The following is a 23821-nucleotide window of genomic DNA, read 5'->3' as shown; positions in this document are numbered from 1 at the left end:
TGGAACAGCTATACTTCTACTCTCCATCCCCTGCCTTCAGGGCACATTCTTAATTCTTACCTAGCTTTTTACTCAGCAATTGTTCAATAAATGCTGTACAACAGTAAGGTACCATCCATGCTTCTATGGTATACTTTGATTTTTAAAAATGTACCTTAACACAAAGTTTTTAGAGCAGACCATATAGGTGTGCTTCCATCTTTCAAGATCTAGGAGGTTAATTTCAAGCTGGATAGCATTTTTTAGTTTTTCATTAATGAGTTCAATCCCTTTTCTATTTTTTAAAATAAATTTATTTTATTTATTTTTATTTTTCGCTGTGTTGGGTCTTCGTTGCTGCACGTGGGCTTTCTCTAGTTGTGGCAAGTGGGGGCTTCTCTTGGTTGTGGTGCGCAGGCTTCTCATTGCAGTGGTTTCTCTTGTTGCGGAGCATGGGCTCTTGGCATGAGGGCTTCAGTAGTTGTGGGGCGAGGGCTCAGTAGTTGTGGCTCGTGGGCTCTAGAGCACAGGCTCAGTAGTTGTGGCGCACGGGCTTAGTCGCTCTGCGGCATGTGGGATCTTCCCGGGCCAGGGCTCGAACCCGTGTCCCCTGCATTGGCAGGTGGATTCTTAACCACTGTGCCACCAGGGAAGCCCCTCAATCCCTTTTTATTTTTTTTTTATTTTTTATTTTTTTTTTTAAAGCACTTTTTTTTTTTTTTTAATAGCTACTTTATTTATTTATTTTATTTTATTTTTGGCTGTGTTGGGTCTTCGGTTCATGCGAGGGCTTTCTCTAGTTGAGGCAAGTGGGGGCCACTCTTCATCGCGGTGCAGGGACCGCTCTTCATCGCGGTGCGCGGGCCTTTCACTATCGCGGCCCCTCCCGTCGCGGGGCACAGGCTCCAGACGCGCAGGCTCAGTAGTTGTGGCTCACGGGCCCAACTGCTCCGTGGCATGTGGGATCTTCCCAGACCAGGGCTCGAACCCGTGTCCCCTGCATTAGCAGGCAGATTCTCAACCACTGCGCCACCAGGGAAGCCCCCTCAATCCCTTTTTAAACTGATGAACTTTTCATGTTTCTTGGTTTCTGTGGGTTCATGCTGAGTTAAATGAAATTTCATGCCACCACTCATTCAACTATTTTACTTTTCCATTTTTACTTAATGTAGCAGAAAAAGCACTGAAGTTTTCAGTCATGAAAACCTGAAACACTAAAGGATATTTGATATTCATGGTTTGAATTTCATGATTTAAGAGGAAATTCTTCCCTAATGAAAATGGTCCAGAATGGGCTCCTTGAAAATGTAGCAATGGAACCACTTCTGGATGTATTCAGGAAGCTGCTACATTCCATTTGTAGATTTATATTCAACATTTTAATTTAGTATTTAAGAGATGGTTTAGGGGTATCATCATCTCTCTGTGTTTATCTTTTTATTTTTTAAATTTTTATTGGAGCAGTTTATCTTTGCTGAAAAGAAAGTTGAGGACTTCCTGGTTGGGATGACCAAATATATAATGAAAGCAATTCTCTCCAGCAAATGGCTCCCAGAGGCCATCTCTTGAGAAGAATAAAAGCAAAAGCTGTCGGAGGGATTCTCTATCATAAATGCTTTCAAATAGGAGAAGAAACAGAGAAGACCATGACTCTAGCCTTGTGCTGGATTATCTGTTGTCAACTTGGAATCAGCTTCAAACCCCTTGTATGATCTCTCTTTTAGGGCAGAAACCTGAGTTTCCCTGAGTCCTCTTCCCTCTTCTGACCCTGAAGCTGGGTTAGGGTCCACCAATGAGGGGAGATGGGAAGGTTGGGGAGGAGAGGCCATTACTCTCTTAGGAGGTGCTGAGGGGAGATAAAGACATGGCATTTGAAGCAACTTCTTAGGGTCTTAGGGAGCTTCTTATAAGACATTCAAGTCTATGCTATAAGCACAGGTTTTTTTTTTAACATCTTTATTGGAGTATAATTGCTTTACAATGGTGTGTTAGTTTCTGCTGTATAACACAGTGAATCATCTATACGTATACATATATCCCCATATCCCCTCCCTCTTGTGTCTCCCTCCCACCCTCCCTATCCCACCCCTCTAGGTGGTCACAAAGCACCGAGCTGATCTCCCTGTGCTATGCAGCTGCTTCCCACTAGCTATCTATTTTACACTTGGTAGTGTATATATGTCCATGCCACTCGCTCACTTCATCCCAGCTTACCCTTCCCCCTCCCGGTGTCCTCAAGTCCATTATCTATGTCTGCTTCTTCATTCCTGCCCTGCCCCTAGGTTCTTCAGAACCATTTTTTTTTTTTAGATTCCATATATATATGTTAGCATATGGTATTTGTTTTTCTCTTTCTGACTTACTTCACTCTGTATGACAGACTCTGGGTCCATCCACCTCACTACAAATAACTCAGTTTCGTTCCTTTTTATGGCTGAGTAATATTCCATTGTATATATGTGCCACATCTTCTTTATCCATTCATCTGTTGATGGACACTTAGGTTGCTTCCATGTAAGCACAGGTTTTTTAGCAGTGAATTTCCTGAGTTTCACTTCCCCAGCTCTTCTAGCTACCTCTAATTCCTTGTGTTAAACCCTCCATACTTGGAGTACGTAGAGTGGTTACTGTTTTCCAGATTTGACCCTGACTGATATGCTTTTCATGCTGGTTACCTCAGTTTTGTCTGAGTATCAGGCTTCCCCACTTCCCCAACATTTGTCCACAAGGGTGTTAGAATTCTCCAGGATGATGGCAGAATTTAGAGGAGATTCAAGAGCTAATACCTAAAGTTGCTCATGAAAATGGAAGAATGAATAGGAAATCAGGAGATGGCAGCTCGAGCAGGACCAGAGGGTGGTGTGGGGCTGTAGAGAAAATATTTTTATGTTTCCGTATGGTTAAGGCTTTCTGAGCAAAGAAACGTGGGATCGGGGTCACAGGACAAGCCTTGTATTTAAAGGGTGGTTAGACAGTAAGTAAGAGACCATCCTGAGAAGTTTACCTCCCAAGGTAAATGCTTACATTTCAGAAGAGGAATGAAACCTAGTATCATGGAGACGTTGAAGAGATTGTTAATTTGTAGATGCTTGGCTTCTTCCTGGAGACCTTTATTTATATTCCAAAGGACCAGAACTCAGGAGTCATTCCCTTCTCTTCCCAAGGTTCATTTGTTTGCATTGGGGAGAAAAGTTTTTTTTCTCTCACAGGGGAAAGGGGACAGCTGCCCTCATCCTAGATAAGCTCGCAGCTTCATGTTTTGGGTCCCTTCCCTATAGTATAGATCCTGGTATAGGTAGGCTGACCTCTGGTTCTCATCGCATAGCCACAAAGGAAAGAATTGAGCCAGAGGAGAACTGATGTGGTTATTGCTGTAAGTAATAGTACCTCTGCTCTAGAAAACTCGTGTATACTTTTAGGATAATGTGAATAAATATAGATGCTGAAACCTAATCCGGTGCTAGAATCAGATGGTTTGAGCTTCAAGGGTGGTGGTGGAGTTTTGAAGGTCAAATCAGAACAACTTAGAGAAAGTCCCCAGGGAGATTGCCCAGGCTGACCCCAGGGATTGAGGAGCATGATGGGGATGAGCAGCCTCTCCTTGAGGGCTGCGAGAGAATTTTGTGCAATCACCTCAGCTCCAATGGAAGAAGTCTTACTGAATGAGAGGCTTCAGGCTTCAAATGGAGTTTATTCTCACATTTACGGGGAGGCAGCACGCATAGTGGTAATAATTAGGCAATTTGGATTAGAGATGCAACTCTACCCATTATTCATTTAGGCAATGCTTATTGAGCATCAATTATGTACAAGGCTGTTCTGCTGAGGAGAGGGATGATCTCTGCACTTGTGGAGTTTACAGTCTACTGCAAAAACCAGACTGAATATAAGCAAACAGAGGAGTAAGTATATACTTACAAGCTATAATAAATGTGATGAAGGAAAATAATAGGGTACTGTGAGAGAAAATAGAGATGACCAACTTTAGACTGAGTGGCCAGGGAAGGCTGCTCTGAGACGGTAGCAGTTAAGCTAAGTTCTGAAGGATGGGAAGGAGCTGAGAGCGTGAGAAAAGGGAGTGTGAGCTTCCCAGGTAGAGTACCTTCATTTACTAGCTGGCTATGAAATGCAGCCCCTCAGAGGTGTGTTTGAGTGAGGTATTTAACAATTGGGGGCATTTCTACACTGGTTTTTCATCTGTGTAAAGGAGATAATAACACCTACCTCCTAGGCAGGAAGTTCTGCTGTCCAAGCGAGATTGGTCTAGAAATGACCACCTTCCCCCAACTTCATGATCCAGGTGAACTCTGTTTCTTATCTGAAGGCAAGTGACCGACCATCGTATTTCAGGAGGGGAGTATATACTGTTAGGGAAGTTTGTTTGGAGGTAAGGGAAAGTGGATACAGATGAGTTCTGTTGCTATGCAAGATCTTGGTTTCTGATAATGCCTTCTTCCTTTAGAAGAAAAATTTCAGTATAGAAATTTCAGCCTTAGTACAAATGTCAGTGAGAGAGAATTTTCGGAGGCTGGAGGCTCTTCTCTGGGTCCCTCATAGTGCATATGACTATCAGTTTCACTTATGCCTAAGGCTGCTTTGACTTGGGCTTCTGGGGCCATCTCCTTTGACATATCTGACTTCTAGGCAAGCAGGCAGGCAAGCATAACCTGTGGAGGCTTGGAATGGAAGAGGGGTAATTAGTGATGATAGCAGAGGGATGGAGTTACAGGACCTTCCTCATCTCTGTATTTATTTCTAGAACTCTTTCACTCAAGAGTTGCTGTGAATGCATTTCTTTTCCTCACAATAAAGCAGATGTGGAGTGGGACTGAGGATTATAGCAATTGATTTTAAGGGTCTAGGCAAGGCTGGAATCAGAGGGAATTCCTGCTGTGATGTATACATTGATGCATCAGGAAGTAACTTGGCGTTTGTAATGACTTCTTAACTATAATACTACAGATGGTACCGTATTGGAGTTACAGGTCCCTGGGAAGTGTATTTGTTTCCTGTTTTGCTCAGATAAATAATGTCCCTAATGATCATGATACAATCCATAAATCTAACTTTGAAAGGATTAGATACTGGCTATTATAATTTCATTGCTGATGGTTATTTTGATGAAGAAGGATCTCTCAGTAGGGGGAATGAGAAGCAATAATAACTCCCCTGGCCAGAATCATTCATTTACTGAATGCTTATGAAAAGATTTCCTAGATACACCTCACATTCTCTTTGGCAGTTTTCCCAGTTGCTTCTTCCCCTTATCTTCTCTGAGTTCTTGGAGATTCAAGTACATCACCTCTAAAATTGTGATTTGCTTCCCAGAATATAAAGCTTTAAAAATTTCCACTTCGGGGCTTCCCTGGTGGCGCAGTGGTTGAGAGTCTGCCTGCTAATGCAGGGGACACGGGTTCGAGCCCTGATCTGGGAAGATCCCACATGACGCGGAGCGACTAAGCCCGTGAGCCACAACTACTGAGCCTGCGCGTCTGGAGCCTGTGCTCCGCAACAAGAGAGGCCGCGATAGTGAGAGGCCCGCGCACCGCGATGAAGAGTGGCCCCCGCTTGCCGCAACTAGAGGAAGCCCTCGCACAGAAACGAAGACCCAACACAGCCAAAAATAAAATATAAATTAATAAATTTTAAAAAAAGGCGTCTATAAGTACCTTTTCAAAGACAACTGTAACTAATAGTTTGGTATACTCCTCTCATTTGCATACACATATATATCATTATTATTGATAACAATTGTAAACAAACAAACAAACAAAATTTCCACTTCTTCTGAGAAGGAAGTAGACCTGTCCCCCTTCTATGTTCATTCTAGCTTGGTATCTGCCCTTGTTGAGAGAAGTCAGAGAAGACCAGATTGGAAGTTACACTCTGTGAGTTAGAGCCTTCCACCAGTCACAACTCAGTCTTAATATTTTAAGCATGTTGGTAAATACTTACTTCCATTTCCCTCCCAGACATGATTAATGGCTCCTTCCTCTGTGCCCCCATCAAACTTAGTCCATCATTCATTCAGTAAACATTTACTAAGATTGAGCTATATGCCACTAATGTGATAGTCATTTGGTGAACAAAACACGGTCTCTCTCCGTCTCCCTCCTTCTCCTCTTTCCTTGCTTCCCTTCCCTCCCCTCAGTCACAGAGCCTGGTGGGACTGCTGGTACAGGCCCAGCCCTGTGTGATGTGGGACTCCTCTGCTGGCCAGCTTTCCCTTGAGGACTCCCCATCAGCATGGCTCGAACTTTTAGATTTGTCTGCAGTCTGAGACTCTTCACAACTCATCCTCTTTCCTATCCTTTCATAGGTGCCAGACCTGCATCAAAGTCTGAAGTCTCTCCCTGCCTACTCCTGCTTCCCCACCTTTACCCTTCACAGGCATTTTCCCCAAAAAGTCTCTTGCACGTCTACTCCCATCTCAGGTCTGCTTCCCTGAGATCAACAGATTTAATGCTGAAGAGTGGAAATGAAGGTGGAGAGGGTTAAGAGGGCCAGAAGAAGAGGGTGAAGGGTTTTTTGGGTTTTTTTGTTTTTTAAATGTAGCCGCACTGACCACAAAGAGCTGCCTTTATTTATTTATATATTTATTTTTGGCTGTGTTGGGTCTTCATTTCTGTGCGAGGGCTTCCTCTAGTTGCAGCAAGCGGGGGCCAGTCTTCATCGCGGTGCGTGGGCCTCTCACTATCGCAGTCTCTCTTGTTGTGGAGCACAGGCTCCAGACGCGCAGGCTCAGTAGTTGTGGCTCATGGGCCTAGTTGCTCTGCGGCATGTGGGATCTTCCCAGACCAGGGCTCGAACCCGTGTCCCCTGCATTAGCAGGCAGATTCTCAACCACTGCGCCACCAGGGAAGCCCGTGGATGAAGGGTTTTATCTGCTAGGTAAAGCCTTTGGATGTTGCTCTCAGGTCAGTGGAAACCTATGGACAGATTTTAAACAGATGAGCGACAAGTTTTAGAACAGTTATTCGTGGGACTTCCCTGGGGGTCCAGTGGTTAAGACTCCATGCTTCCACTTCAGGGGATGTGGTTTTGATCCCTGGTTAGGGAACTAAGATCCCACATGCCGTGTGGCACAGCTGAAGAAAGAAAAATTCTTCTTTTTTTGTTTTTCAAGTTTCAGATTATTAATCAGTGTAATTCCCAACACAATACACCAACATGATTTTGTGCCTTTGGAGGGGCAGTATTTCCTGGTCACATGGAAAATTGTGCAGATGGCTTCTGGAAGACCTTCATTCTAAGCAGCTTTATAGTGAAACATTTCATTTAGAAGTCTGGACCCTCTTCTTCAGTTTGCTGTCATCTACATTCACTTGCATTGATCACTGGGACCTAGTTTGTTCCAGAGTTCTGGGTTATTCTTTCCGTCCCAGCTGACATCTGGATTGAACAATGCCAGGTGCAAGACATACAGTGCTGCTCCAGTAAACACGAAGAGGGGGATCAAGCTAGGATGCTTCTTGGCCTGACCGATGATCTGGTGGAGCATGGTTACCACAGAGGCCTTGAGTCCAGACAGAGAAAAACAAATCTGCGAGGCCTGGGACTAAGCAGTCTCCCCACCGAGGGGGAGCGGATGTCCCTAGAAAAATTATTCTTGTTGCAGGGTGAGAATGAACTGGAGGGGCGCAGGATGGGAGGCGTGTGCAGACTGTAGTCACCCCGACAAGCAGTGATGATGGCCCAGATGGTAGTTCATTATAGGAACTCTGTCTGTTCTGGGAGATTCTGAACAACCTGATGGCCAGGACTCAGTCTTACTGGCCTTGCTGCCCTGGCACAGTGGTAGCTAGTCAACACCTGTTTGCCGAGAATATCTAATTGTTTTTCTCTCTGTACAAATATATTTTAACATTTTTTATCTGTTTATGCATATATATTAACCTAAAATCAATTGCTTTTCTTATACTGAGCTGTCAGCCTAAGCTGTGAGGCATTTTAGTAAATTATCTGTGATCACTGTTCTTTGCAATTCTGGTTAACTCTATCATAGGATCTACACTGTTTTGGTACCAGCTCTGAGAGAAAAAAATGTTAGCTATAATTTTCCATCTGAAAAGTCAATTTCAGTTTTGCTCTGTCAGGTATTTCCATAAGGAGTTTATTTGTATATTCAGCCATTCATTTTGGTTTTAATGACAATTAGATGCTAAAATGGCAAGGAGAAGGATTTGGTAAGAAAATTTGTTAAAATCGCATTTATTCTAGTAATAGATACCTTTGAATACTTACACGAGCACAGTGACAGGTTTCTTTTGTGTGTGTATATCATGTCATATCACCTACCATATTCTATCTATCTATGTACCTATCCCTTAAAAATATGTAGGAGCCGTCTAGATACAAAGGAAGCTGTGATTAATGTGATTATCGATATGTATGTTCCTATTACCATTTTCTTAATTGTTTTGGGTTTGTTTTTGTAGGTCTTTTTTCTTCCTTTCCTCTTTTGTTCCCTTCTCTTATGGTTTGATGACCATCTTTAGTGTCGTGTTTGAGTTGCTTTTTTGTGTGTGTATCTGTTGTAGTTTTTTGGTTTGCATTGGAAGCTGTGATTAACATTTACATTCATTTAAAAGTCTGGAAAATCTTATTGTGGGTAGCTAATGGAAACTTTTCCCAGTGATTAAGGATACATGTACTACACTTACTATTTTCCTCCTTTATTTTGATCTTGATTACTTTCTCTCAAAATTACACCCCCCTCCATACCATGAACCACTTCTTGCTGTTCAGAAGTAAGTCTGGAATAGCTCTCATTGTCTAGTCTATATTTGTTGGTCAGATTGAAGTCCAGTAGCTTGTTTCCATTGCTTATTCTGTCTCCAGAGGGATTGAGTTGTCATTGGGCACGTCTAGAATTTATTAGAATCTCTGCTTTTTATCATATTTTGACTTCAGGCAGAAGGTAGGCTTATTATTGTCTTGTTTTGCTTACTGTGGCATCATGTGCTTTAATTTTGTTTCTCTAGCTTGACCTTTAGGTGTGTAGGGAACACACCTGTGCTCTTCTGTATCTCAGCAGTACCCTAGACAATGCTGAGTGAAACAGATTCTTACTTCTCTTTGTACTTAGTATTATTTTCACTTAACTTTGGAATTATTACTGTTTTCATAGAACCATAAACTATTAGACATGAAAGAGATCTTTGAGCTCCTTTTAGTCCGTTTCCCGTTTATAGATGATGAAACTGAGGCTCAGAGAGGTCTCATGGCTTGCCTACAAGGTCATGGTTGTATTAGTGCAGTGTTTTCATCTGGACAGGGCTAACTGCTGAAAAAACCACTCTTATAATCCTCAGTGGCTTATAAGAAACAATAAAGGTTTATTGGTTACTCACATGATAGTCTACGTGGGTCCTTGGGAATGGGGTTCACGTGTTCCATGCAGTCATTTAGAGACTCAGAGTTTCTACTATCTTATAGGGTCTCAGAAACTGGATCCTTTGCATCTAGCTAGTAGGTAAGGAAAGAGAGAGACAGCATGGAAAAGGCTCACTTGCTCTCAAGTGCCTCAGACCCAAAGTGATAAATCACCTCCACGCGTATGCTGTTGGTGAGAATTAGCCATGTGGCCCCATCTAGATGCAAAGTAGGCTGGGAAATGTAGCTTAACTATGTATCAGGAAGAGAAGACAGGTTTGGTGAACATCTAGCCAGTCTCAGCCGTATTTAGTCTGTCCATAGAGCAGCGGTTTTCAATGTGTCAGCCCAGCAGCCGCCCCCGCTGTCACCCGAAGACTTGTTAGAAGTGCAGATTCTCAGGTCCCACCATACCTGCAGAATCAGAAACTCTGGATGATTCTTGTGATTTATGCATGCTACAGTTTGAGAACCACTAACATATTCTATTAGACATAGTTCAGTTGTTGTTAACCCTGGCTGCATATTAGAATCACCTAAAGAAACCTAAAACAGAATAAAACAACATTTCTTGCGCCCCACCCTGACCGTTTAAGTCAGAATTTTTAGAAGGGGGACCCAGGCACTGGTATTTTAGGCTAAAGGCTACCCAGTTATTCTAAGTGTGGCCAGGGTCAGGAACTATTATCCTGGATGATAATATATATGTGTGTGTATATATATATATTTCTTTTATCGTGTAGTGTAGCATGCAGCTTACTACCTGTGTGACTTTGGATAAGTCAGTTAACTTCCCTGAACTTCTGTTTTTCTCATCAGTAAAACCGGGCATAATCCTAGAATCTACTTTACTGAGCTGTGAAGATTACAAGAAATTGTGTTTATAAAATGTTTGTATAATAGCTGGCACACAGTGAGTGCTCATGCATAAAAAACAAAATTTTTATCACATTTTGATTGCTCTGTTGAGAGAACTCTAGAGAGAAAATAGAGTTGCTAAATCAGAAGTCAGGAAAGTATTCATCACATCTTCCTACATTTTCAGGTTATTTTTTTTCTCTCTTTCTTATCTTCCTCCTACACGGAAAATTGGACATTTGGATTTGTAACCAACTCACCATGTGGGATTGTTTATATTATTCTTTTCTTTCATTGGCGACATTCCTATTGCTCCCTATTAGACCTGTTTCAAGCACTGAATTTGGGCAGGACATTGATCTAGTATGTTAAGTGGAAACAAGGGAGTGAGACCTTTCACCATGAGAGATGCTTGGAGACCAACCACACAGCGCCTGATTGGCAGCTGGACGGGAGGGAGGCCGGGTCATTGTGAGTGACACCTCTGTAGTGCCTGAACAAATGTAGAGACACTTGTCTCTCTGTATTTGGTGTGCTGCTGGGAAGAGAAAAAAATTATATGTCACGTGGTTTCTTTCACATGCAGTTTTCTGGAAAGGTGAAATTTTAGTAGAGTCTGGATCACCTACAAAAGCGCTCAGGACGTTCATCCATCTACTGTGGCCTTCTAGTGGCACAGCTTACTCCTGGAGAATTTTCAAGCAAAATAGCTCATTGACAGGGCAAAATAGCCAACTCATTTGTCCTTATCTTTTTTTGTGTGTGTGTCCTTATCTTAATGGAATTAAAATTAGATTCTATCTTTACTTAGAATTAAATGGTTTTTCTGGTGTATGTCTGCAGGCTTAGCTAAAATATTAGATAAAGGCTTATATTTCTTAGTGAAACTCTTCAACTTGTATTTGAAGTAACTGTGCTTTAAAAAAAATGCTTTAGGTGACAGTTGTGGTGGATTAAAACTGGAAAAAAGACAGAAATTGGTACTACATTTGATAGAGAGTAGGTGAATCATGTTAGGGTTAATATTCTGACAGCAAAACACTTGCATTTAAACTTCTGAATGGATATGAATGGTTCAGTCTATTCAGACATCCTGGCAAGACTGAATTTAGGATCCTGGTAGGATGCTGGTTTGTGAGAAGCATAATTTTCAAGGAAGTAATCACAAAGCTGGATATTGACACCTTTGAGTTGAAATTTCAGACTCTCTCTGTGATATTATGTAAGTCACTCAGTTTCTCTCTCGATCTTGTTTACTGCCTGTAAAATATGATTCACTGTTTCTGTCACATATATCTCGTAGTTCTCACTGAAATACTTCCTATTTCAAAGACTAGGAAATGATTAAAAATATTTTTTTTGCCAAATAATAGTCGTTGAGAGGGCACGTAATGTTTCCCCAGAAAATTCTTTACTCTCTGTGCCTGTTAGAAAGGTGAGGGAGTCTTAGACCAGTTAGATACTGGGGCAATGTGAAGCATGAGTTCAGGGTAAGCCGTGAACCAAGTTCTACTACTGCAGTCAGACATCAGTGCTGTTCTTCGCTCGGCTTTGATCATTTCTGTGAGCAAGTGGGAAGTCTGACTTTTTGAGAAAGCCGTTTTACTCTGTGGGTTCATTATTTTGGCTGACAAATGGAGAGGTAAATTGACAGTGACTTCCCAGCTAAGAATACTGTGCATGTTTATCACCATAGGGAGCCGGAATTTTGTAAGTTAGCATGATGTCTTTTTAGCTTTCCTAAGGTTTCCAGCTGCAAAATTCAATTTCTCTCAATGAAGAAAGGCTTTTAAAAGCTAGGGCGGTTCCTACTGGCCCTGACTGTGCCTGTGGAGGACGAACCCGTGTTAAACTGTCATCAAGGCTGCTTTAGCGTAATGGGGAAATTCTTCTTCTATCATCGCAAACATTGAGCCAGGAAGGACGAGGTGAAGGTCGTGGAGCCAGGTGATGGGGATACAAATGTTTAAGGCATCCCAGGGAGACAGTATAGCACTGCAGGAAAGGGGCTATGCTTGCGAGTAAGGTAGGCCTGGAGGGAATCCTGGCTCAGCACCCAGTACACGGGCAACTTCAGGAGCTGACGTAATTTTTTAAATCTAAATGAGCTCATCTGTAAAATGGGAGCATTATCACCTACCTTGTAGATTTGTTGGGAGGATCACATTAGGTAAAGTTTTCCAAATATTTGGCAACATCAAGGCCTGGTGTGTAGCATGAGCTCACCCTTCTCAGGCAGCCCTCCTGCTGGTCTTTCCTTTCTGGTCCCATTTGTGAATGACAATGAGAAACCCCTGGTGTTCATTGCTCTAGGGAAGGATTTTGAATTGTCATTTACATTTTAGTATAATTTCAAGTCACTAACCTCCCTCTACCTCTGTATGAAGCAGGAGTCTGAACTTGGGTATATATATATATATATATGGCTTATGTTACACCTCAGTCATTCCTAGAAAATGAGGTGGGGACCCCTTGGGAATCAACCGCATGAGAATCTGTGTTAGAACTCATCCCAAAAGTACTCAGAAATGAGGTGGCCAGATTTGTTCAAGGGCAGTACCCAGAAGCAGAGGAGAGAGCTGATTCTGAATACAGTACTATGTTAGTCCCTTAGGCCTGACGCTGTGCTACTCAGCACCCCTGATTCTGGTCCATGGCCCTTGGACAAACCTGAGGCCTGAGCTGGCTATCGTTGGGGGCTATGTATAAAATTCTCAAAGCAGTTTCATTACAATCTTGTTTGGATAATGAGGAAACAAGATGTTGGGCACTACTAATTTTGGTAATATTGACAGTAATGAGGAATGGTGCCTGTAGCTTTATAGTAATTTTCCAGTACTGGTATCAGCAGCAGTTTCAGTGCAGACATTAGCACTGTCAACATAAGGCATTGTGTGCTTTGGACCAAATGATATTGGGCCTCTGCAGCAGTAGTGGTGCCTTTTGCAAGCTTTGGTAGTGGTGGTTTTGGTGGCTACAGGGCATTAAAGATAACCTCAAACTTTCTGCCACCAATCCCATTAAGAGGTGAAATTTATTCCCCTTTCCCTTGAACCTACTTTGGTCGGCATTGGTCTTATGACTTGCCTTGACCAATGTAACATGACAGTAATGATGCTTTGTAACTTCAGAGGCTGGGCTTTAGGAGATCTGCAACATCAAATTTTGCTGCTTTGGAACACTCCTTCTGGGAATTCAGTCCTCATGCTGTGAGAAAGCCCAAGGAGCCACATGAAAAGGAGGGCTGAGGCTCCCAGCTGACAACTAGCACCACTTCTCAGCCATGAGTGAAGTCATTTTGGACCAGGATTTCCCAACATCCCAGATGACACCAATGAAGCAAAACAAACAAACAAACAAAAACCCACTTGGTCAACTCATGGACTCGATGGAAGTAATATATTCTTGATGTTTTAAGCCATGAAAATTAGGGGTGGTTTGTTGTACAGCAATAGATTATCACACAATGCCTATTTGCAGTGCAAGAGATAGTGCCCTAGAGCTGGAATAGAAAAGGAGGAAAATATAAAAGCCCATGGAATAGTTAATAGGACTAGTTAAGAGAGCACATGAGAAGCCTTCAGAGGATTCCCAGAATTCCAAGGAAAAAACTGTTTTTGGGGAATGGAGATGAATTCCTCATTTATTGTATAAGCAGGAGATAGTAGTACCAACCTGTTAGTGGTGTGATGCAGATTAAGTGGAATAATGTATGTGAAATAATTAGTGCTCTTTTTGGCATAAATATACTCAGTAAGTAGCAGCCATTATCGTTACCCTCATTTTTTTTTTATATATCTTTATTGGAGTATAATTGCTTTACAATGTTGTGTAACAAAGTGAATCAGCTATAAGTATACTTATATCCCCATATCCCCTTCCTCTTGAGCCTCCCTCCCATCCTCCCTATCCCTCCCCTCTCGGTCGTCACAAAGCATCGAGCTCCTCTCCCTGTGCTATGCGGCTGCTTCCCACTGGCCATCCATTTTACATTTGGTAGTGGTTATATGTCAATGCTTCTCTCTCACTTCGTCCCAGCTTCCTGTTCCCCACTGTGTCCTCAAGTCCATTCTCTACATCTGTGTCTTTATTCCTGCCCTGCCACTAGGTTCATCAGTACTGTTTTTTTAGATTCCATATATGTGCATTAGCATCCGGTATTTGTTTTTCTCTTTCTGACTTACTTCATTCTGTATGACAGACTCTAGGTCCATCCACCTCATTACAAAATACTCAATTTCGTTCCTTTTCATGGCTGAGTAATATTCCATTGTATATATGTGCCACATCTTCTTTATCTATTCATCTGTCGATGGACATTTAGGTTGCTTCCATGTCCTGGCAATTGTAAATAGTGCTGCAATGAACATTGTGGTACAGGACTCTTTTTGAATTATGGTTTTCTCAGGGTATATGCCCAGTAGTGGGATTGCTGGGTAGTATGGTAGTTCTATTTTTAGTTTTTTAAGAAACCTCCATACTGTTCTCCATAGTGGCTGTATCAATTTACATTCCCACCAACAGTGCAAGAGGGTTCCCTTTTCTCCACACCCTCTCCAGCATTTATTGTTTGTAGATTTTTTGATGATGGCCATTCTGACCAGTCTGAGGTGATACCTCATGGTGGATTTGATTTGCATTCCTCTAATGATTAGTGATGTTGAGCATCCTTTCATGTGTTTGTTGGCAATCTGTATATCTTCTTTGGAGAAATGTCTATTTAGGTCTTCCGCCCATTTTTGGATTGGGTTGTTTGTTTTTTTGATATTGAACTGCATGAACTGCTTCTATATTTTGGAGATTAATCCTTTGTCAGTTGCTTCATTTGCAAATATTTTTTCCCATTCTGAGCGTTGTCTTTTTGTCTTGTTTATGGTTTCCTTTGCTATGCAAAAGCTTCGAAGTTTCATTAGGTCTGATTTGTTTATTTTTGATTTTATTTCCATTACTCTAGGAGGTGGGTCAAAAAAGATCTTGCTGTGATTTATGTCAAAGAGTGTTCTGCCTATGTTTTCCTCTAAGAGTTTGATAGTGTCTGGCCTTACATTTAGCTCTTTACTCCATTTTGAGTTTATTTTTGTGTATGGTGTTAGGAAGTGTTCTAATTTCACTCTTTTACATGTATTTGTCCAGTTTTCCCAGCTCCACTTATTTTTTTTTATTAATTTATTTATTTATTTTTGGCTGTGTTGGGTCTTCGTTTCTGTGCGAGGGCTTCCTCTAGTTGCGGCAAGTGGGGGCCGCTCTTCATCGTGGTGCGCGGGCCTCTCACTATCGTGGCCTCTCTTGTTGTGGAGCACAGGCTCCAGATGCGCAGGCTCAGTAGTTGTGGCTCACGGGCCTAGTTGCTCCGCGATATGTGGGATCTTCCCAGACCAGGGCTCACACCCGTGTCCCCTGCATTAGCAGGCAGATTCTGAACCACTGCGCCACCAGGGAAGCCCAGCTCCACTTATTGAAGAGACTGTCTTTTCTCCATTGTATATTCTTGCCTCCTTTGTCAAAGATAAGGTGACCGTATGTGCGTGGGTTTATCTCTGGGCTTTCTATCCTGTTCCACTGATATATATTTTTGTTTTTGTGCCAGTACCATACTGTCTTGATTACTGTAGCTTTGTAGTATAGCCTGGAGTCAGGGAGCCTGATTCCTCCAGCTCCGTTTTTCATTCTCAAGATTGCTTTGGATATTCAGGGTCTTTGTGTTTCCATACAAATAGTAAAATTTTTTGTTCTAGTTCTGTGAAAAATGCCATTGGTAGTTTGATAGGGATTGCACTGAATCTGTAGATTGCTTTGGGTAGTATAGTCATTTTCACAATGTTGATTCTTCCAATCCAAGAACATGGTATATCTTTCCATTTGTTTGTATTGTCTTTGATTTCTTTCATCAGTGTCTGATAGTTTTCTGCATACAGGTCTTTTGCCTCCTTAGGTAGGTCTGTTCCTAGGTATTTTATTCTTTCTGTTGCAGTGGTAAATGGGAGTGTTTCCTTGATTTCTCCTTCTGATTTTTCGTTTTTACTGTATAGGAATTCAAGAGATTTCTGTGCATTAATTTTGTATCCTGCCACTTTACCAGATTCATTGATTAGCTCTAGTAGTTTTCTGGTGGCATCTTTAGGATCTTCTATGTATATTATCATGTTATCTGCAAACAGTGACATTTTTACTTCTTCTTTTCCAATTTTGATACCTTTTATTTCTTTTTCTTCTCTTGTTGCCCTGACTAAAACTTCCAAAACTGTGTTGAATAATAGTGGTGAGAGTGGGCACCTTTGTCTCATTCCTGATCTTAGAGGAAATGTTTTCAGTTTTTCACCATTAAGAATGATGTTGGCTGTGGGTTTATCATATATGGCTTTTATTATGTTGAGTTAGGTTCCCTCTATGCTAACTTTCTGGAGAGTTTTTTATCATAAATGGGTGTTGAATTTTGTCAGAAGCTTTTTCTGCATCTACTGAGATGATCATATGATTTTTATCCTTCAGTTTGTTAATATGGTGTATCACATTGTTTGATTTGCATATATTGAAGAATCCTTGCATTCCTGGGATAAACCCCACTTGACCATGGTGTATGATCCTTTTAATGTGCTGTTGGATTCTGTTTGCTAGTATTTTGTTGAGGATTTTTGCATCTATGTTCATCAGTGATATTGGCCTGTAATTTTCTTTTTTTGTGACATCTTTGTCTGGTTTTTGGTACCAGGGTGATGGTGGCCTCATAGAATGAGTTTGGGAGTGTTTCTCCCTCTGCTATATTTTGGAAGAGTTTGAGAAGGATAGGTGTTAGCTCTTCTCCAAATGTTTGATAGAATTCGCCTGTGAAGCCACCTGCTCCTGGGCTTTTGGTTTTTGGAAGATTTTTAATCACAGTGTCAATTTCAGTGCTTGTGATTGGTCTGTTCATGTTTTCTATTTCTTCCTGGTTCAGTCTTGGAAAGTTGTACTTTTCTAAGAATTTGTCCATTTCTTCCAGGTTGTCCATTTTATTGGCATATAGTTGCTTGTAGTAATCTTTCACGATCCTTTGTATTCCTGCTGTGTCAGTTGTTACTTCTCCTTTTTCATTTCTAATTCTGTTGATTTGAGTCTTCTCCCTTTTTTTCCTAATGAAGCTAGCTAATGGTTTATCAATTTTGTTCATCTTCTCAAAGAACCAGCTTTTAGTTTTATTGATCTTTGCTATTGTTTCCTTCATTTATTTTTCATTTATTTCTGATCTGATCTATGATTTCTTTCCTTCTGCTAACTTTGGGTTTTTTTTTTTGTTCTTCTTTCTCTAATTGCTTTAGGTGTAAGGTGAAGTTGTTTATTTGAGATGTTTCTTGTTTCTTGAGGTAGAATTGTATTGCTATAAACTTCCCTCTTAGAACTGCCTTTGGTGCATGCCATAGGTTTTGGGTCATCGTGTTTTCATTGTCATTTGTTTCTAGCTATTTTTTGATTTCCTCTTTGATTTCTTCAGTGATTTCTTGGTTGTTTAGTAGCGTATTGTTTAGCCTCCATGTGTTTGTATTTTTTTAAGATTTTTTCCTGTAATTGATATCTAGGCTCATAGCATTGTGGTTAGAAAAGATGCTTGATACGATTTCAATTTTCTTAAATTTACCAAGGCTTGATTTGTGACCCAAGATGTGATCTATCCTGGAGAATGTTCTGTGTGCAGTTGAGAAGAAAGTGTATTCTGTTGTTTTTGGATGGAATGTCCTATAAATATCAATTAAGTCCATCTGGTCTAATGTGTCATTTAAAGCTTGTGTTTCCTTATTTATTTTCTGTTTGGCTGATCTGTCCACTGGTGTAAGTGGGGTATTAAAGTCACATACTATTATTGTGTTACTGTTGATTTCCCCTTTTATGACTGTTAGCATTTGCCTTATGTATTGAGGTGCTCCTATGTTGGGTGCATAGATATTTACAATTGTTATATCTTCTTCTTGGATTGATGCCTTGATCATTATGTAGTGTCCTTCCTTGTCTCTTGTAAGTCTTTATTTTAAAGTATATTTGGTCTAATATGAGTATTGCTACTCCACCTTTCTTTTGATTTCCATTTGCATGGAATATCTTTTTCCATCCCCTCACTTTCATTCTGTTTGTGTCCCTAGGTCTGAAGTCAGTCTTTTGTAGACAGCATATATATGGGTCTTGTTTTTGTATCCATTCAGCCAGTCTGTGTCTTTTGGTTGGGGCATTTAATCCCTTTACATTTAAGGTAATTATTGATATGTATGTTCCTATTACTGTTTTATTAATTGTTTGGGTTTTTAAAAATTTTTTTATTTATTTTATTTTTAGCTGTGTTGGGTCTTCGTTGCTGCGCGTGGGCTTTCTCTAGTTGCAGTGAGTGGGGTGCTACTCTTCATTGTGGCACGCAGGCTTCTCATTGTGGTGGCTTCTCTTGTTGAGGAGCACGGGCTCTAGGCAAGCAGGCTTCAGTAGTTGTGGCACATGGGCTCAGTAGTTGTGGCTCACAGGCTCTAGAGTGCAGGCTCAGTAGTTCTGGATCACGGGCTTAGTTGCTCCGCGGCATGTGGGATCTTCCTGGACCAGGGCTCGAACCTCTGTCCCCTGCCTTGGCAGGTGGATTCTTAACGACTGTGCCACCAGGGAAGCCCCCTTGGGTTTGTTTTTGTAAGTCTTTTCCTGCTCTTGTGTTTCCTGCCTAGAGAAGTTCCTTTAGCATTTGTTGTAGAGCTGGTTTGGTGGTGCTGAATTCTCTTAACTTTTGCTTGTCTGTAAAGCATTTGAATTCTCCGTTGAATCTGAATGAGATCCTTGTCGGGTAGAGTAATTTTGGTTGTAGGTTTTTCCCTTTCATCACTTTAAATATATCCTGCCACTCCCTTCTGGCCTGTAGAGTTTCTGCTGAAAGATCAGCTGTTAACATTATGGGGATCCCCTTGTATGTTATTTGTTGCTTTTCCTTTGCTGCTTTTAGTATTTTTTCTTTGTGTTTAATTTTTGTTAGTTTGATTAATATTTGTCTTGGCGTGTTTCTCCTTGGATTTATCCTGTATGGGACTCTCTGCACTTCCTGGACTTGATTGACTATTTCCTTTCCCATGTTGGGGAAGTTTTCAACTATAATCTCTTCAAATATTTTCTCAGACCCTTTCTTTTTTTTCTTCTTCTTCTGGGACACCTGTAATTCGAATGTTGGTGTGCTTAATGTTGTCCCAGAGGTCTCTGATGCTATCCTCCATTCTTTTCATTCTTTTTTCTTTATTCTGCTCTGTGGCAGTTATTTTCACCATTCTATCTTCCGGCTCACTTATCCATTCTTCTGCCTCGGTTATTCTATTGATTCCTTCTAGAGAATTTTTAATTTCATTTATTCTGTTGTTCATCATTGTTTGTTTGCTCTTTAGTTCTTCTAGGTCCTCGTTAAACGTTTCTTGTATTTTCTCCATTCTATTTCCAAGATTTTGGATCATCTTTACTATCATTACTCTGAATTCTTTTTCAGGTAGTTTGCCTCTTTTCTCTTCATTTATTTGGTCTTATCGGTTTTTATGTTGTTCCTTTGCCTGTAAGATATTTCTCTGTCTTCTCATTTTGTCTAATTTACAGTGTTTGAGGTCTCCTTTCTCTAGGCTGAAGGTTCGTAGTTCCTCTTGCTTCTGTTCTTGGCCCCCAGTGGTGGGGTTGGTCCAGTGTCCTGTATAGGCTTCCTGATGGGAGGGACTGGTGCCTGCGTGCTGGTGGGTGGAGCTGAGTCTTTTCCCTCTGATGAGCAGGGCCGTGTCAGGTGGTGTGTTTTGGGGTGTCTGTGAGCTTAGTAGGACTTTAGGTAGTCTTTGTGCTGATGGGTGCGTTTGTGTTCCTGTCTTGTTTGTTGTTTGGTGTGAGGCGTCCAGTGCTGGGAGCTGCTGGCACTTGGGTGGAGCCGGGTCTTGGATTCAGATAGAGGCCTCCATGAGAGCTCTCGGTGATTAATCTTCCTTGAGGCTGGGAATTCTCTAATGGTGCAGCATCCTGGACATAGTGCTCCCACTCCAGAGCCTCAGGCCCGACTTCTGGTGAGGCACCAAGACCCTGCAAGTAGTTCGTTCCAGCAGTAAAGAGGAGTTAAAAAAAAAAAAGACTAACAAAACCCCAGACAAATAGTAAAAAGTAAAATCAAACAAACAGAAAGAAGGAGACATGCACACACACAAAAGAAACAAAAACAGAACCAAATAAATCAAATAGCGAGAGAACAACCAGACAAACAAAAGAACCCAAGAACAAAATCAAACAGTGAAGAAGAAAGCTGACAAAAACCCAAAACCAAAAAACAAAACCAAAGCAGAGTACCAATTGAAGAATGAAGCAAAGAAACAAAACAAACTGATAAAAATGATATTAAAAAAAAAGAGCGAGAAAGGGGAAAGAAGACAGAACAATAGAAAAGCAATGTAGAAAGAGAAATATAAAAAAAAAAGAAAATATATTAAAGAAAAAAAAAAGATAAACCAAACTCCAGGGAAATGGTAAAAACAAAATCAAACAAACAAAAATAGAAACAAGGAAACACACACACACACACACACACACACACACATAAAAGAAACAAAAACAGAACCAAATAAAATAAAAAGCAAGAGAACCACCAGACAAATAAAAGAACTCAAAAATGAAATCAAACAATTAGGATTAAAACTAACAAAAACACATAACCTAAAAACAAAACCAAAGCAGTGTGCCACCTGAAGAATAAAGCAAGGAAACAGAACAAACCTATAAAAATGATTTTTAAAAAATAATAAAATAAAATAAAAGGAAAAAACACAGGACAACAGAAAGCAAATTAGAAATGGAAATATTAAAAAAAAAGAAAAAAAAGAAAAATATATTAAAGAAAAAGAGGAAAACTAAAAATAAGGGAAAAGAGCACAGAACAACATAAAAGCAAAGTAAAAATAGAAATGTATAAAAAAAATAAAAAATAAAAATACGTTATAAAACACAGAGATCCCAAAATACTAAAAAAAAAAACACAAAAAAACCCACAAAAAAAGCAACAAACAAAAAAGAGAAAGAAAAAGAAAACAAAAAAATTTTAAATAAAATTAATAGTAATAATTATGTTTCCCTGGGGTCTCCGATGTAACTGTCCTTGCACACACCGTGAGCCACAGCCCACCTCCGCCTCCCCAAGAGGCTCTCCTCTGCCTCTGGGCTGGTCTCTGGACCTACCGTGGGCCCTTTGGGGACCACTGAGACTCTGATAGGGCCCAATTCCTGCATGTGCTTGCCCCCAAAGTCCACAACTGCTAGAGCTAGACCGTTTTCATTTGTGGGAACACTCATTGTCTACTCAGATATTTCACAGATGCAGGGTCTACCTAGCTGATTGTGGGGATTTAATCTGCAGCTTGTACAGCTGATGGAAAGATTTTCGATCTCCTTCCTTACTTGCCCCATCCATGGGGTTCAGCTTTGGTTTTATCCCCACCTCTGCGTGTGGTCCACCCACAGGAGTCTGGTCCTGAGGCTGCCTTGGATCTGTCCCTGTGAGGACCGGGCGCAGAGGTGGTATGACTGCTTGGATCACGGGAGCCCTGGTGGTACCCAAAGCACAGGGAAGCCTGCGGCCACGGCCACAAGCGGTATGGCCCTAGTGAGGGCCTTTTCTGGTGCCCAGCATAAGGCACGTGAGGGCCATCCCTGGCAGGGGTTTTTCTGGCACCCGGCAGCAGGCGTGCAAGGGGCAGCCCTGAGAGGGCTTTTTTTTTTATTGCCTTGCAGCCGACGTATGAGGGCCAGCTCTGAGGGAGCTTTTTTTATTGCTCGGCAGCTGGCGCACAAGAGCCAGCCCTGAGTGGGCTTCTTATATTGTCGTTGGCAGGCGCCAGCGTGTGGGGAGAGAGAGGCTGCAATAGCGGCTCCTCCCCCTGCGTGTGACTCAGCAATAGTGCGTGCTTCCATGGCAGTCCCGTCTTCCTCCATAAGCATTCCCTGCTGCAGATTTCCTCCCTCCTGTCCCCTCAGTCCGTCTCCCCACAGCCAACAGCAGTTCTCACTCTGGGCCCGTTCTCCAGTCCCCATGCACCAGCTCCCAGCCTCCTTGCACACCTGTGAACACATGTCCCAGTCTAGGGCACAAAGGGCCGAGATACAGACCGGACCGTCTGTGCATTTCTCATTCTGTCCCGTCTGCCACAGATCGGCCACTTCACCCTCTTCCGACAGCCTCAAATGCTTCCCTCCTGTCCCAGTCGATTTCCCTGTGGAGACGGGGTTTCCCCGTATTTGGGAATCTCTCCTCTGCTTCAGCTCCCCCAACCTGGGGTGCAGGTCCCATCCTGCTTCTTCTCCTCCTCCTCCTTCTCCCTTCTTTTTTTCTGTCCTACCCAGTTATGCAGGGATCTTTATAGTCTTTTCTGGTGTCCAAGGTCTTCTGCTAGTTTTCAGCTGGTGTTCTGTGAGAATTGTTACATCTATAGATGTATTCCTGATGCATTCGTGGAGAGAGATGAACTCCATTTCCACCTCCTCCTCCACCACCTTAAATCCCCAATCCCCTCATCTTATCTGAAGCTGGCCCACTAATTTGATGCTCAACAGAAAACAGCCACATTAATTGTATATCCATCTTATTTCCACAGCTAGATGGAAATTCTCTTAAGGGAAGAGACTGCAGCTTATATTTCTTTGTGTGATGTAGGCTTTGAATAAATATTTGTTGGTTGATTAGCTAGAAATAGGACAGACTATATCACATTTTTTTTAGGATTCTAGTCTCATTCACGTTAGACCCCCGTGTCAGTTTGTAATCTTAGCTAAATTTCTAAGGCTGAAAGATAGAAACTGATTGGACTTCAACTGACATGGGCACTTATTGGAAGGGTGGGTGTCTCATGCATGTATATTTCAGGTGGTAATAAAAAGCCAGGTGCTCTGTTGCCAAGGAGATTTGTCTATTTGATTGTGCTTAGCTGAATCAGCTACACACCTGTTATGAACTCAAGTTGCCTATCTCTGGAGATACAGATAGCTTCATTCAGTCAAGGTCAGGTACCAAAACAGACCCTTAGTTGCTGGCAGAATAGCTACATCAGTGCTTGTGGAGCTGAATCCTTATAAGTTGCCATGAAGCTATGGTAGCATGTGATTGGCCCTTTTAAGCACTGCCCTTTACTGATTGGCTGTTACCACCTCTGCCATACATGTGAGTAGTCACTAAGGTTTCCTCAGCCAATCAATGCAATGGGTTCCCAGAACTGTTCTGCTGTCAGTCAGCTGGGGGAGTGTGTAGTCTTGGTCCATTATGGCAACAGCAGGGTGTGTGTGTGTGTGTATATATACATTTGTGAGTGGCAAGTGTTAAGCATAACAAGGCTCTATGACCAATACAGCCCACTCTAATTTCTTTTAGAGTCTGGCCACGTGTATCTATTCATAGGAAATTAGATTCAGTGTGTGGGGCAGCTGGAATTTTATCATTTAAGGGAGACACAATAAATGATTTTTTTAACATCTTTATTGGAGTATAATTGCTTTACAATGGTGTGTTAGTTTCTGCTTTATAACAAAGTGAATCAGCTATACATATACATATATCCCCATATCTCCTCCCTCTTGCGTCTCCCTCCCACCCTCCCCATCCCACCCCTCTAGG

At 41.6% G+C, this 23821-nt stretch overlaps 2 long non-coding RNA genes and 1 pseudogene across 3 annotated transcripts in view; 1 reads left to right on the top strand and 2 right to left on the bottom strand.

Moving 5' to 3' along the window:
• Window positions 1-20759, top strand: part of LOC309635833 — a 117394-nt gene extending 96635 nt beyond the window's left edge. Inside the window, exon 2 of the long non-coding RNA XR_014249055.1 lies at window positions 14593-20759. This is a non-coding gene — a long non-coding RNA (uncharacterized lncRNA). The remainder of the gene's footprint in view (window positions 1-14592) is intronic.
• LOC309635831 overlaps window positions 1-23821 on the bottom strand; it is a 105174-nt gene that overhangs the window by 68645 nt on the left and 12708 nt on the right. The window lies entirely within an intron of this gene.
• LOC309635813 (cytochrome c oxidase subunit NDUFA4 pseudogene) lies at window positions 6559-14596 on the bottom strand (annotated as a pseudogene). Its single transcript has one exon. The product of its transcript is annotated as a cytochrome c oxidase subunit NDUFA4 pseudogene (transcript).

Source organism: Balaenoptera borealis (genome assembly GCF_965194805.1).
Source record: "Balaenoptera borealis genome assembly, chromosome: 10".
Classification (NCBI taxonomy): Eukaryota; Metazoa; Chordata; class Mammalia; order Artiodactyla; family Balaenopteridae; genus Balaenoptera; species Balaenoptera borealis.
The sequence above is the reverse complement of the archived record's forward strand: the minus strand, read 5'-3'. Positions and strand labels throughout refer to the sequence as shown.